We start from the raw sequence: 15,053 nt of genomic DNA, 5'->3' as shown, positions 1-15,053 counted from the left end.
TTACATATCTAGCAATAAGGTATTAAATGTGTCAAAGGACATGTTTAATACTAAAAGACACAATTCATAATGGATATGCATACATGAACATACATACACATATATTTTACTTTATTCAAAATATATATATCAGTACATATATTTATATGCACGTATCTCCTATATAAATTACGTGTGTGTGTAGGTATATGGAGATACATATCTCCATCCTAAAGCTGGCATCTTACATAACAGTGAAATACTAAAGACTTTTCGACTAAGGTCAGAAACAAGACAAAGATTCCTACTGTCTCCACTACTTTATTTATTTATTTATTTATTTATTTATTTATTTATTTATTTTTTGAGACAGAGTCTGGCTCTGTTGCCCAGGCTGAGTGCAGTGACGGGATATCAGCTCACTGCAACCTCCACCTCCCGGATTCAAGCAATTCTCCCACCTCAGTCTCCGAAGTAGCTGAGATTACAGGTAACTGCTACCACTCGTGGCTAATTTTTGTATTTTTAGTAGAGATGGGGGTTTCACCATGGTGGTCAAGCTGGTCTCAAACTCCTGACCTCAAGTGATCCGCACATCTAGGCCTCCCAAAGTGCTGAGATTACAGGTGTGAGCTACCATACCCGGCCCACTAGTATTTACACAACAGGTATTTGACCAATAATTAGACAAAGCAAAGGCATAAAAATTAGAAGAAAAGAAGAAGTGAAAGTATCTCTATTTGTACATGACATGATAGCACACCTGAGACCCTGGGAAAAAATGATAAACTCAATTTAAAAAAAAAATCAGTGCAGCAGTATATAAAAATAACATATAAAAATCAGAACAAGTAATGTTTTTTCATATACACAAGTAATAACCAGTTGGGATATATAATGGTGGAAGAAAAAACCCCATTTACAAAAGCAACAAAAAGCTAAAATAGAAATAAAACTTAACAAGAAATGTTCAAAACCTATATGAATGAAACTATGAAACACTCTTGAAAGACCTGAAAGTGAACTTAAACAAAAAGAAAGACTTCTGTCCTTGCCTAGGATATCTCAGCTTCATTAAGATTTCAATTCTAGGCGGGGTGTGGTGGCTCATGCCTATAATCCCAGCACTTTGAGAGGGAGGACAAGGTGGGAGAATCACTTGAGATCAGGAGTTCAAGACCAGCCTGGCTAACCTGGTGAAACTCTGTCTCTACTAAAAATACAAAACTTAGTTGGACATGGTGGCCCACACGCCTGTAGTCCCAGCTACTTGGGAGGCTGAGGCATGAGAATCGCTTGAACCTGGGAGGCAGAGGGCTGCAGTGAGCTGAGATCACACCACTGCACTCCAGACTGGGCAACGGAGTGAGGCTCAGTCTCAAAAAGAAAAAAAAAAGATTTCAATTCTAAGTCAATATATAAATTTAATGTGATCCAAATATAATTCTCAAAAGGTTTTTTTTTTTCTGGAGATAGATAAATTGAAATGATCATATAGAAAAATAAATATGTGAGGATAGCTAGGAAAACTAAGAAGGAAGGGCTCTGAGGAGATACCAGTCCTGTAAGACATTAAACCACATTACAAAGCTGGTATGATAGAGTATGGTTGTGGAGCATGAATAGACAGACTAATGAAACAGAATAGGAAGCCCAGAAATAGACACAATTACAAATAGAAATTTAGTGTATGATAAAGGTGGTACCAGAAGTTACCAGGGAAAAGGTGGACTTTTAAATAAATGATATTCAAACAACCAAACATGCCAAATCTGTCTGGCTTAGGGAGAAAAAGAGAAAGAAAAACAAAATACTGGACAGCCATTTGGGAAAAGGTAAAATTAGATCCATTCTTCACACGATCTTTTCACACAAGCATAAACTCCAAATAGATCAAAGATCTAAATGTAAAAAACGAAACTAAAAATAGTGGAAGAAAACGTGGGCAAATTTCTCCATAAAATGGGTGTAGGAAAAGTCTTTCTCATTATGACTCAAAATCTAAATGAAATGAAAGATTGATAAATTTGACTACATAAAAAAACTTTTGCATGACAAAAAAAATCACTGTAAATAAACTTAAAAGACAAAATACAAATTGGGAGGAAGTATTCCCGACATACATCACAGACAAATGGTTACTATCCCTGATACAGCACATAAAACTGTCTTTAAAATTGAGCAGGACAAAAAGTCCAAAAACCCAATAGCAAAATGGCCAAAAGGCATGAACAGACAATTCAAAAAGATATAAAAGTGGTCTACATATATATATGTGTGGGTCACACCTGTGGTCTCAGCTACTTGGGAGGCTGAGGTGGGAGAATGGCTTGAACCCAGGATGTTAATGTTGAGACTGCAGTGAGCCGCGTTTGCCCCACTGTACTCCAGCCTGCATGACAGACTCTGTCTCAAAAAAAGAAAAAGAAAAAAAAGCATATATATATGTGTATATATATGCTCATATATATATATGCTCATATATATATATATATACACACACACACATATAAATGTTTAGCTTCACTCATAGTAAGAGAAATGCAGATTAAAATTACACTGGGCCAGGCACAGTGGTTCACGCCTGTAATCCTAGCACTTGGGAGGCCAAGGTAGGTGGATTGTTTAAGCCCAGGAGTTTGAGACCAGCATGCGCAACATGGTGAGACTCCCATCTCAACAAAAAATTTTAAAAAATTAGCCAGGCGTGGTGGCATACACCTGTGGTCCCAGCTACTCCAGAGGCTGAGGTGGCAGGATGGCTTGAACCCAGGAGGTTGAGGCTGCAGTGAGCTGTAATCACACTACTGCACTCCAGCCTGAGTGAGTGAGACACTGTCATAAATAAATAAATAAATAAATAAATAATAAATAAATATACAAATTTAGCGCAGGCACAGTGGCTCCATCCCTGATCAGCATTTTGGCAGAGGCTGAGGCAGGAGGATACCTTGAGGGCCCAGGTAGTTTGAGACCACTTTAAAACATGGGGAAAGTCTCTCTCTACAAAAAAAAAATAAATAAATAAAAATTAGCCAGGCGACGGTGGCAACACTGTGGCTGGCCCAGTTACTTGGGGAGGGCTGAGGTTGCGGAGAATTGCTTGAGCCAGGAGCGGGAGGCTGCAGTGGCCTAGATTGCCCAATGCTCAGCCTGGGGAGAGAGCGAGCTCCATCTCAGAAAATAAAAAAAGAAAAAAAAAAAAAAAAAAAAAAAAAAATTGAGGTTGGATGAGATTGAGACTTACTCAGCATGGCTTTGTACTAACTCTTAATTTCCTAACTTGAAAGGCTTAGAAGCAATGTCACATCAGTTGCAATTGAGCACACCTAAAGCCTTATCTTGGTTTGTTACTCCTTAGAGGAATTGTCTGGTCCAGGGCTGGCGGTTTTCGGGTAGGGAAGTACAAGATAATCTCGAACTCTTGTTAGCCAAGAAGTGCAGAAGTGTTCAAAACATGGATGCGGAGATTGTGTAAATGCCACACAGGACCCAATTTGACGGGCTTACACTGCGCAAGTGTGAGAAAATGTGAGCATATCAACTAAGATTCTAAGCGATTATAACTGGTTATAAACAAGATTCTGTTAGCTCTCTGATAATCAATCAACTCAATAAGTTAAAAAAAAAATTAAAAAAAAAAAAAACAAAAAAAAAAATGCGCAATTTTAAAAATGTATGGGATGCTGCCTTCCGTTATACCAGATGAGTAATCATGTGAAGGTGAGTTATGAAATGGAAAATCACCATTCTAATCAACCTTATGAAATTGGAAAATCACCATTCTAAGCATCTGTAGGTTTGGTCAAGCCAGAATAATTTAGATGAGATAGCTAAATCTTAGGGGGAAAGTTTGGTGCGGAATCGATAATTTAAATTAGTTTCAAGTGTCTCTCCACTTTGTAAACTGCTAATTCTTACAAAAGGTAACATAGCTAGACTTCTACAGCTACAGAAACAGACATCACTTAATCAAAATGCATCACAATGAGGAAGAGAGGAACAAAATGTGCCTCAGGATGCTGATACACTGGCGGGGAAAACAAGACATACAATTATTTGGGTTGGAATATAAGTTAGCTGAAATCTAATCTTTTTTTTTTTTTTTTTTTTTGAGACGGGTCTTGCTCTGTCGCGAGCTTGAGTGCAGTGGTTGGGATCTCAGCTCACTGCAGCTTCGCCTCCCAGGTTCACCATTCTCATGCCTCAGCCCTCCGAGTAGCCTGGGACTACAGGCCCCGCCACATCGCACCGGCCTAGTTTTTTGTATTTTTAGTAGGGAGACGGGTTTCACCGTGTTAGGCAGGGATGGGTCTCGATCTCCTGACTTTGTGAACGGCCGCGTCTCGGGGCTCCGACAGTGCTGGGATTACAGGCTTTGAGCCACCGGGCGGCCCGGCCTGCCTGATCTTAATCTTAAGGAAATGCATAACAAATGCATAACAAACTCAACCTGAAGAACATTTATAAAATAAGGATTAATTTAATGAAAGCTACTAAAAGGCTGAGGAACAGTTGCAGACTAAAGAAAACAAAACAAACAAAAAACAACAAAATGCAAAACATCATCCTGGACTGGAGGGAAAAAAATTTCATGAACATTATCAGAGCAATTGAAAAAGTTGAGGTAAGAAGACTTATGATTTTTTCAATGTTAAATTCCTGAATGTAATAATTGGTGTATAGCTATATAAGAGAACACCTTTGTTCTCAGGAAATACACAAATAAGAAGAGGGGGCCAGGCGCAGTGGCTCATGCCTGTTATCCCAACACTTTGGGAGGCCAAGGTGGGAGAACTGCTTGAGCCCAGGAGTTCAAGACCAGCCTGGACAACATAGCAAGACCCCCATCTATAAATTATATATATAAAGAATTTTTTAAAGTAGTAAGAGGTAAAGGGAAATGATATATGCAACCTATTCTAAAATGGTTCAGAAAAAAATATATATATATATATGCAGGAAATGAAAAAAAGAATATGTGGCAAAATGTTAAACACTGGTAAATCTGGGTAAAGGATATATGAAAACTCTGAATATTATTCTTACAATTTTAGGCTTGAATTATTTCATTGAAAAGAAGTATGCCATGTCTCAAGTAATCATTTTCTAATTTTAGAAATTCATAACCTGAAGAAAAATGGTATCTCATGTTTGAACCATTCATTCAAGTATTTACTGAATTCATTCAACAAGTATTTACCGAATGTGCCAAGCAGTAAAGCGAGAGAGAATACCCCAGTCATGCCCCTACTCTTAAGTGCTCTTAGAGAGATAGGCCTGGCTCTATATGCTTTTTCCATTTTGCTGGAGTCACCCCATCTAGGATTCAAACATCAGGGGTGGGTATCAATGCAAATTCCTGAATCATCGTCATTGTTTTTATCATCGTAGTTGTCATTAGCGTTGTAGTCTTTTTCTTCTTTAAATAGCAAAACCCCTTCCTAACGCCTGAGAAAAGGTGAATTAAGAGAAAGGAAATTATACGTAGCTTTGTTTTGAAGTCACAAAGTAGTAATAGCATACATTTCAAGACATTTCATTTTATGAAGACAGTAATTGTTCTCATTTTAAGACTTGCTCTGATTTTGCAGAGCTTTTGAAGACATTTTCCCCTTGTTTGGGAATCAATATGAAAACATTGATTGTCCTGCAATTATCAATGTTACATTGTCTCTGGAGTTTTTGGCCTTGTTTCAACGCAATAAATCAAGTTGCAGATTGCTGGTGGCCTTAGCAGAGCAATCATCACTGCAGCACACAATATCCAGCTTGCTGCCTTATTGTGATTCAGAGACCTAGTCACAAGCTTGTTTTTTGTCTAACAGCCAAGAACTAAAAACCCAAGTTTCCATCATCAATAGAAGGAATAAATTGTGGTATATTCATACATGGAGTACTATGCGGCAACACAGGAGCTAACTACTGCTACATATAATACGGAGAAATCTCAGACATGATGTTGGACAAAAGCAGACAAGCACAAGTCAATATGTGTGTATTTATTTACATGAAATTCAAAACAGCTACCACAAATATAGGACATAGGAAGAATGTCTACCTTTGGGGAAGGGGGCAAATATTAACTGAGTAGGGGCCCAAGGGAACCCTCTGAGGTACTGGAAATGTTCTACATTTTTATATGAGTGATTACAGGATATAAACATTGGTCAGGGCCAGGCACGGTGGCTCACGCCTGTAATCCTAGCACTTTGGAAGGCCGAGGCTGGTGGATCACCTGAGGTTTGAGACCACCTGAGGAGTTTGAGACCAGCCTGACTAACATGGCAAAACCCGGTCTCCACTAAAAATATAAAAAATTAGCTGGGCGTGGTGGCGGGCGCCTGTAATCCCAGCTACTCGGAGGCTGAGGCAGGAGAATTGCTTGAACCCGGGAGGCAGAGGTTGTAGTGAGCCGAGATTGCGCCACTGCACTCGACTGGGTGACAGAGCAAGACTGTCTCAAAAACTAAAATACAATAGGCCAGGGGTGGTGGCTCATGCCTGTAATCTCAGCACCTTGGGAGGCCGAGGCGGGTGATCACCTGAGGTCAGGAGTTCAAGACCAGCCTGCCCAACATGACAAACCCCTTCTCTACTAAAAATATAAAAAATTAGCTGGACGTGGTGGTGGGCGCCTGTAATCCCAGCTACTCAGGAGGCTGAGGCAGGAGAATCGCTTGAACCCAAGAGGTGGAGGTTGCAGTGAGCCGAGGTCTTATCCCTGCACTCCAGCCTGGCGACAAGAGCGAAATTCCGTGTCAAAAAAAAAAAGAAAAATGAAAAATAAAATAAACATTGGTCAAAAATCATACAGCCATATCAATTGTACATAAATGATAACTCCATTAAAATATCATGCATAAAATCTGGGTGTAGTAAAAACAAAGAATAATATTTTTTTAAAACCCAAAGCAAGGCAAGGGGTGATGTTCCCAAACTGCCATGAATCAAAGATGTGATTAGAAGGAAATTCTTCAAGGGGAGCTTATTTATGGTATGCTAGATGTCTTCTGGCTCCATTCACACACGATAAATAACACCACCTCTCCAAGTCCACTGGTTTGTTTCTTCAAGGAAAGAGCTGGAACAGGATCAGTGTTTACACTCACATGGCACAAAACATCTATGTCATCTCCATGAGATCAGATGAAAGCTAAGTTTAAATGACAGTAGTTATTATTCATTAATATAATTGGTAAAGAAAATATCAAACATTCTTGTCTCCATAAATAGCAAGAGAAATAAAAGCAAAATTAAACAAGTTAATAGCACAGACCCTGATGTCCGAGAGCCGGGAGTTCTAGATTGGGCTTTGCTACTTAACTGGCAGTCTGTGTTACTTATCTGAAAGAAAACATTTCCAATTCGTTGGAAAGTTCTTCTTTAGCAGTAGTAATCGGTGTTTTATCTAACATATTTCTTAATAACTGTTGAGAAAAGGTTGAGACATCTTCCTAATTGGCACAGAAGTGCAATACAAGGTCAGAACATTAATTTCACATGTTCTATTAAAACCTCATGGTAATTAAAAGGTTTTCATTAAGTCTATTTATCAATTCTAAGAGAACCTAGAACAGGAATATGAACAAGCTCAGCAAAATGATCACAAGGCCACTAAAGGAATGTCTGATATTCCCCAGGCAGTCGAAGATGCTCAAAGGAAGTATCCTGATTTAGAATTTTATACCCAGCACGGGTAAAGATCTCCTTTTTCTTCTGTTTTTTAACTTTCTTTTTTCTTCTCTTTCAAGACAACTCGTCACTAGGATTCCTTTTCTTCTAAACAATGACTTTCTCATTCCTTTTGACTGCCTTAAAATATGACAACAAAAAAGCATCTTTGCACATTAGGAAGCCGAGGCAGGCGGATCACTTGAGGTCAGGAGTTCGAGATTTGCCTGAGCAACATGGTAAAACCCCATCTCTACTAAAAATACAAAAATTAGCTAGGTGTGGCGACATGCGCCTGTAGTACCAGCTACTTGGGAGGCTGGCGCAGGAGACATGCTTCAACCTGGGAGGTGGAGGCTGCAGTTAGCTGAGATCGCACCACTGCACTCCAGCCTGGGTGACAGTGAGATTCCGTAAAAAAATAAAAATTTAAATTAAAAAAAACAAAAGCATCTTTGTTTTTGCTTTATATTTCATGCTTTAATAAACATAAAATTTGCTACCTGTGTCTCCCCATCCCCCATCTCTCAGACTGAAGGTAGTCCAAGCACCTGAGATTTTATGGAGTTTTACTTTTTTATAGTTTATAGGCAGTTTATGCCAAGCCTAAAAGCGTGAACTCTAGAGTCTGTATGTCCGCTTGGATTTAAAGCCCAGCTCCACCCCAACTTACTCTGTGACTTTGGACAAGTAACAGTTCAGTTTGATGCTTCAGTTTCCTCATCTGCAAAATCGGAACATATTACTGAACCAATTTCATAGGGTGGTTTTAAGAATTAAATGAGATAGGGCAAGTAAAGAGTTTGCTTGATAAGTAAACACATACATATACTCAATATTAGCAGTTACAAATGTTAATTCCGAGTTGGCTCTGGTAAATTTTTTAAAAATTGGTTGATTAAAAAACAGGCTTATCAGCTGGGCACAGTGACTCACACCTGCAATCCTAGCACTTTGGGAGGCCGAGGCAGGATAACTGGACTGCCTGAGCTCAGGAGCTCAAGACTACTCTGGGCAACATGGTGAAACTCTGTCTCTACTAAAAATACAAAAATCAGCCAGGCACGGTGGCGGGTGCCTGTAGTCCCAGCCACTGGGGAGGCTGAGGCAGTAAAATCATTTGAACCTAGGAGATGGAGGTTGTAGTGAGCAGATATTGCACCACTGCACTCCAACCTGGGCAACAGAGCAAGACTCCATCTCCAAAAAACTCACTGCTCTATACTTCTAACAATCTTCTAAGAATCCCTGCCTCTCTTTTTTTTTTAGTGCACATGAGCTTGGTTCCTCAGGCAATTATTTTACAATTTTCATTGTTGGCCATAATTGCAGTGCCATCAAATTACCAGCACGTCACAATTGGATTTGTAAAGAATAGTCACCCATATTTATAAATGATTTGCTTATAAAAATATGTTAAAGCTGGGCGCAGCGCTCATGCCTGTAATCCCAGCACTTTGGGAGGCTGAGGCAGGCGGATCACCTGAGGTTGGGAGCTCAAGACCAGCCTGACCAACATAGAGAAACCCCATCTCTACTAAAAATACAAAATTAGCTGCTGGGTGTGGTGGCACATGCCTGTAATCCCAGCTACTCAGGAGGCTGAGGCAGGAGAATCGCGTGAACCCAGGAGGCGGTGGTTGCAGTGAACCAAGATTGTGCCATTGCACTCCAGCCTGGGCAACAAGAGTGCAACTCCCATCTCCAAAAAAAAAAAAAAAAAAAAAAAAATTCTGTTAGAAATATTAAGTTAAAATTTAAAAGACTTGTTTAGCACATTATCTGGCATTTAGTCCATTTTACATTACAACTTTTATTCTTAATAGCAAAATGTCTTCTACTGATTTAAATAGTTAGGGAAATACTGACATTTAGGGGCTGATAAAATACTTTTGAATGTCAGGCTGGCCATCTACCTGGCAATTCGAAATAAGCATAATAAAAAATATTTCATGTACCACACATTATTTTTTTCACTTGGGGTGGGGTATAGAAACAAAAACCCATCACCAATCATAAATCCGGCTGCTCATGTATGCCTTATCAGTGATTATGTATCTTGTGGGAACTTTCTGAAAAGGACAAATATTCTAACATGTAGAGCTTTTCTCTACAAAAGAACATCAGAGCTAATGAAAACTCATGTTGTTTCTGTTTCTGGGGATACTGTAACAAAGTAAATAAATTGCATGTTTTCTACTTTTTTAGATAATACAGTATTTTGCAAACTTGCCATGATTTTGAGGGTCAAATAAAAGAATACTATCTAAAATTTAAAAATTAGGTTATCCTGGCTGGGTGTAGTGGCTCATGCCTGTGATCACTGCACTATCGGAGGCCAAGGTGGGTGGATCACCTGAAGTCAGGAGTTCGAGACCAGCCTGGCCAACATGGCGAAACCCCGTTATCTACTAAAAATACAAAAATTAGCTGGGTGTGGTGGCATGTGCCTGTAGTCCCAGCTACTCTGGATGCTGAGGCAAGAGAATCGCTTAAACCTGGGAGGTGGAGGCTGCAGTGAGCCTAGATTGCACTACTGCACTCCAGCCTGGATGACAGAGCAAGACTCCCATCTCAAGAAAAAATAAATAACAAATAAAAATTAGGTTATCCTGCAATCCTGCCATGTATCTCCCTAGCATGTGAAACTAGGTGGTAGAGAAGATACAGTAACAGGAGATGTATCAAAGTGATCTTGAGTGTTATACAAAGTGGTAACTAAAAACCCTTAAATTTAATTTAGAAGACAGGCTATATTTACTGAAGAGGGAGAGTCAATATGAGGCGTAGAAAATGGAAGACAAATAATTCATTCCCAGGCATGGTGGCTGACACCTATAAGCCCAGCACTTTGGGAGGCCTAGGCAGGAGAATCGGGAGTTCAAGACTACCCTGGGCAACAGAGCAAGACCCCATTTCTAAATAAGTAATAAATTAACCAGATGTGGTGGAGTGTACCTGTAGTCTCAGCTACTCAGGAGGCTAGCCGGGGAGGATGGCTTGAGCCCAGGAGGTTGAGGCTGCAGTGAGCTGTGATCATGCCACTCAACTCCAGCCTGGGTGACAGAGCAAAGACCCTGTCTCTATAAAAAACAAATACAAAAATAAAAAAAATCATTGGTGTAGGGCCAGGTGTAGTGGCTCACACCTGTAATCCCAGTACTTCGGGAGGCCAGGAGTTTGAGACTGGCCTGGGCAACATAGCAAGACCTCCACCTCTACAAATAAAAAAATTAGCTGGACGAGCTGGTGAGTGCCTGTAGTCTCAGCCACTTGGAGACCGAGGTGGGAGGGTCTCTTGAACCCAGGAATTGGAGGCTACAGTGAGCTACAATTGTGTCACTGCACTCCAGCCTGGGCAACAGAGTGAGACTCTGTCTCTATAATACAAAAAAGTAAAAAAAATTCCTTGGTGTAGCACTGGCATTGTGTGTCTGCCCTGACTGGTTTACTCAAAGATGTCCCTATGACTGGCTAGGTCTCCTAGCAGAGAGCCAAGAAGCAGACTATCATAGCTGGACAGTGTTAGGCAGTATATTGAGCAGCTCCACCCACGGTGCTTCCAACTCAGACTTAGGATTTTACTTTGCTTCCATGACAACTTGTCTAGTGCACTCATTAAACGTTAAGTATCCAGAGCCTCTTCAAAGTTATATACTTGATTTCGGCCAGGCGTGGTGGCTCACGCCTGTAGTTCCAATACTTTGAGAGACTGAGGCAGGCAGATCATTTGGGGTCAGGAGTTCAAGACCAGCCTGGCCAACATGGCGAAACTCTGTCTCTACTAAAAATACAAAAATTTTAGCCGGATGTAGTATTGTGCACCTGTAATTCCAGCTACTTGGGAGGCTGAGACATAAGAATTGCTTGAACTCGGGAGGCGGTGCTTGCAACGAACCGGGATCGCACCACTGCACTCCAGCCTGGGTAACAGAGCAAGACTCTGTCTCAAAAACAAAAACCAAACAACAACAACAACAACAAAAAGTCATATACTTGCTTTAAATGAATAATCTGGGATCACAATTTTAAACCAAAAATAAGCAATTTTCAAAGTACTCTCCATTAACGTCTCTCGCATAACCAAACCAAAGATAGCATACTATAAACAAGGCACATTACTTGAGCTTACTTCATCTATGCAAGTCTTAGCATACATATTGAAACAGAGAAAAAATTCCAAAAGTTTCCAATTAACCATTATACATCTAGTATCCACAGAAAAATGTCACCTATTAGTTTGTGTCAAAACTGTCAAATGATGCAGTCATACACATGCTTTAAAAGATACATGGTAGCCCAAAAAATGTCAGTTTCTTATTCTGTTTTGCATCTCAAATCCTGCTATGAAACCAGGTAGGTTCAAACAAACCATTGTGGATTATAAACTATGTTATTTACCATATACAACTATAGTCAGTTCTTTTTACTCATAGCAGTTATATTCTATGAAATCACCATGGGCCAGGCCCCATGGCTCACGCCTGTAATCCCAACACTTTGGGAGGCTAAGGAGGGTTATCACCTGAGATCAGGAGTTTGATATCAGCCGGGCCAACATGGTGAAACTGTCTCTACTAAAAATGCAAAAATTAGCCAGGCATGGTGGTGCACGCCTGTAATCCCAGCTACTTGGGAGATTGAGGCACAAGAAGCGTTTGAACCCGGGAGGCAGAGGCTGTAGTGAGCCGAGATCGTGCCACTGCACTCCAGCCCGGGCAACAAGAGCGAGACTCTATCTCAAAAAAGGAAGAAATCACCATGAACACTGAATCAGAAAATACAGGTTGAACATCCCTAATCCAAAAAGCTCCAAAACCCAAAACTTCTGAGTGCTGATATGACACAAGTGGAAAATTCCACACCTGACCTCATGTGATGGGTCAGTCAAAACTTTGTTTCATACACAAATTTACTGAAAATACTGTATAAAATTACATTCAGGCTGTAACGTGTATGAAATAAATTGTGTTTAGACTTCAGTCCCATTCCCAAGATCTCATTCTGTGTATGTGAATATTCCAAAATCCCAAGCATTTCTGAAAAGGGATAATCAACCTGTACCAAATTGTTGCCCCCCTAGGGGAAAGACAGGATTAGGATCCTGTAAGCCTGTGACATGTCCAGCAATTAATACATGACCTTGTTTTATGTGTTTCTGTTAAGATACCTTATTTAACATACATTAATACTGAACTCATGTAACTCATGACACCCATGCCTGAAAAAAAGCCTCCCTAACACCCATTTTCTCCAAAAGGCTCATCTCTTCCTGCTTGTGCTAAGGAACACCAGGTAACACTTCTGCACTATCCTTGGGGCCATTTTAAACAGCAAAATCCACCCACAAAAGACACAAACATGTCAAGAACATAGTATTCAAGAGACCACGAAAGGGATACTCGTCTGCAAGTGTGATGTCAGGTGACGCAAACTTTTTGTTGCTCTGTACACGTCCATGAAAGCAGCATGCACACTGATTTGGGGGTTACAAATAAATTTTAGTGAGTAGGCAAATTTGCAAATATGTAATCTGCAAATGAGGATCAACTCTGTTTCCTTAATTCCTGCAAGAATCCAAATGTCTCCTCTCCAGAGCTGTTGGCTCTGGCCACTTAGTTTGCTACACCTGAAAAAGCAGACATTTCAAGAACAGATGAATGACTTATCTTCGAACTCACAACAAATACTGACTTCCAATCAGCTACCTAACATATAAAGCTATAACCCAACCTGGCACTAGATTCTGGAACTAGTGTGTGAACTTTATAGATCTGACTTCAAGCGTCTGAAAATACCCAGCTCTTTTAAATCCTCAAAATTTGAACCATTTTGTATTACAATTTTGAAAAAATAAGGTGTTTCTCTGCCTTAACACAGTGAAGAAAATCTTTCAGAAGAAATTGTAATGAACCACCAGCCCGAGAGGGTATGTCTGCGGTGAGGCAAAACACAAAATAATCAGGATCCCCACTGGATGCACTGTTCTATGCTAAACGGTAGGAGGGTGGAGTTTGTATTATCTTGAGTTTCAAAAGAAGAAGCCAAAGTGAAAAGCATTCTAGGTACAGAAGCATCACTAGGCTTCATCAGCAGGGAGGGCTGCCACTGTCACAAGCCAGGGTTTTGTTTGGATTTATTTAATCCCAAAGGTTAATAGAATTGTTTATTTAGCATGGAATGAGATAACCACATGTTTAACTTAGAAAGCTAACTCTGGCAGTAGTCCACAGAGAATGATGGGTTAGAAGTTAAAACTCAAAAGTGTAAACTGCCTGGGTTATCAGTTTTATGCAGATACCCTATACCCCAGGCTAGATCTTGTAAATCCATCCTCCTAAAAGAACCCCACATCTTCACCTTTAACAAGTACTTTGGGTATTACACTAAAATTAAGTCACAATCATGAACTACCAAATTAAAGACCTTACAAAAATAAGGTTTAAAACTAATCATAACTTTTAACACTTTAATATTAAAATCATACCAAAGCTTATCTACATCCTCTTCAAGAGTAACTGTCATTGTTTTATATGATGCAAGAGTTTAAGCTAATAATCTCATAGCCTAGAAACCTCAATATAATCACAAACTGGCAGGCCAGGCATGGTGGCTCATGCAGGAGGACACCTTGAGCCCAGGAATTCAAGACCAGCCTGGACAAAATAGGAAGACCCCACCTCTACCTGCAAAAAAAACCCCATAAACTGGTTTATCTTCAAAAGTTGATGGGTGTCAGTCTCGTACATGAAATATTAAGATCATGTAACAAATACACATTGTTTCAATAATCCATATGGAAACCTTAACTCATAAAATGCACTACAGGAACTGTCTTGTGCCTTTTACATAAAACCAACAGACCCCTTGAACTTAACAGTACATCTTTCATGGAAGATTCTTATGTCAGCTCAGCACCATTAAGATATTACCTATTTATGCAAGGCAATTATAAAGACTTTGAAAAAAAGCAAAACCGTGCACTGTTTAAGGAATTTTTATTAAAGCAAGAATTTTATAATCCAAATTACGTTTCCTTGCTCAGTTATCAATTCTGTTACTTAAAACAGAACTGACATTTTGAGCTATTCCACAGTAAAGAATTACAAAATTAAAGAAAGGAATGCTTTAAATTTTGTACTTTGCTGAAAATTCTTTTCCCAGGGTCTATAAAACATTAATTTGTTTTATATTTTACTATTTTTTTGTGTTTTTTTTTTTTTGTTTTTAAATCAATAAGTAATCTAGGACTAGCATTATGTTTGCTAGACCTGGCATTTGCTCGGTACATAAGGTTCAAAGTTTCCTTTCCTTTTTTTATTTATTTTATATTTTGCAATGTTTTTTTTCCATAATATTTAAGTTTTCGATGTTTAGATATTTTCTTCGGTGAAGCACAA

This window comes from Rhinopithecus bieti, unplaced genomic scaffold (assembly GCF_001698545.2).
Source record: "Rhinopithecus bieti isolate Rb0 unplaced genomic scaffold, ASM169854v2 scaffold_47952, whole genome shotgun sequence".
NCBI classification, from domain to species: domain Eukaryota; kingdom Metazoa; phylum Chordata; class Mammalia; order Primates; family Cercopithecidae; genus Rhinopithecus; species Rhinopithecus bieti.
Note: the sequence above shows the minus strand (reverse complement) of the source record.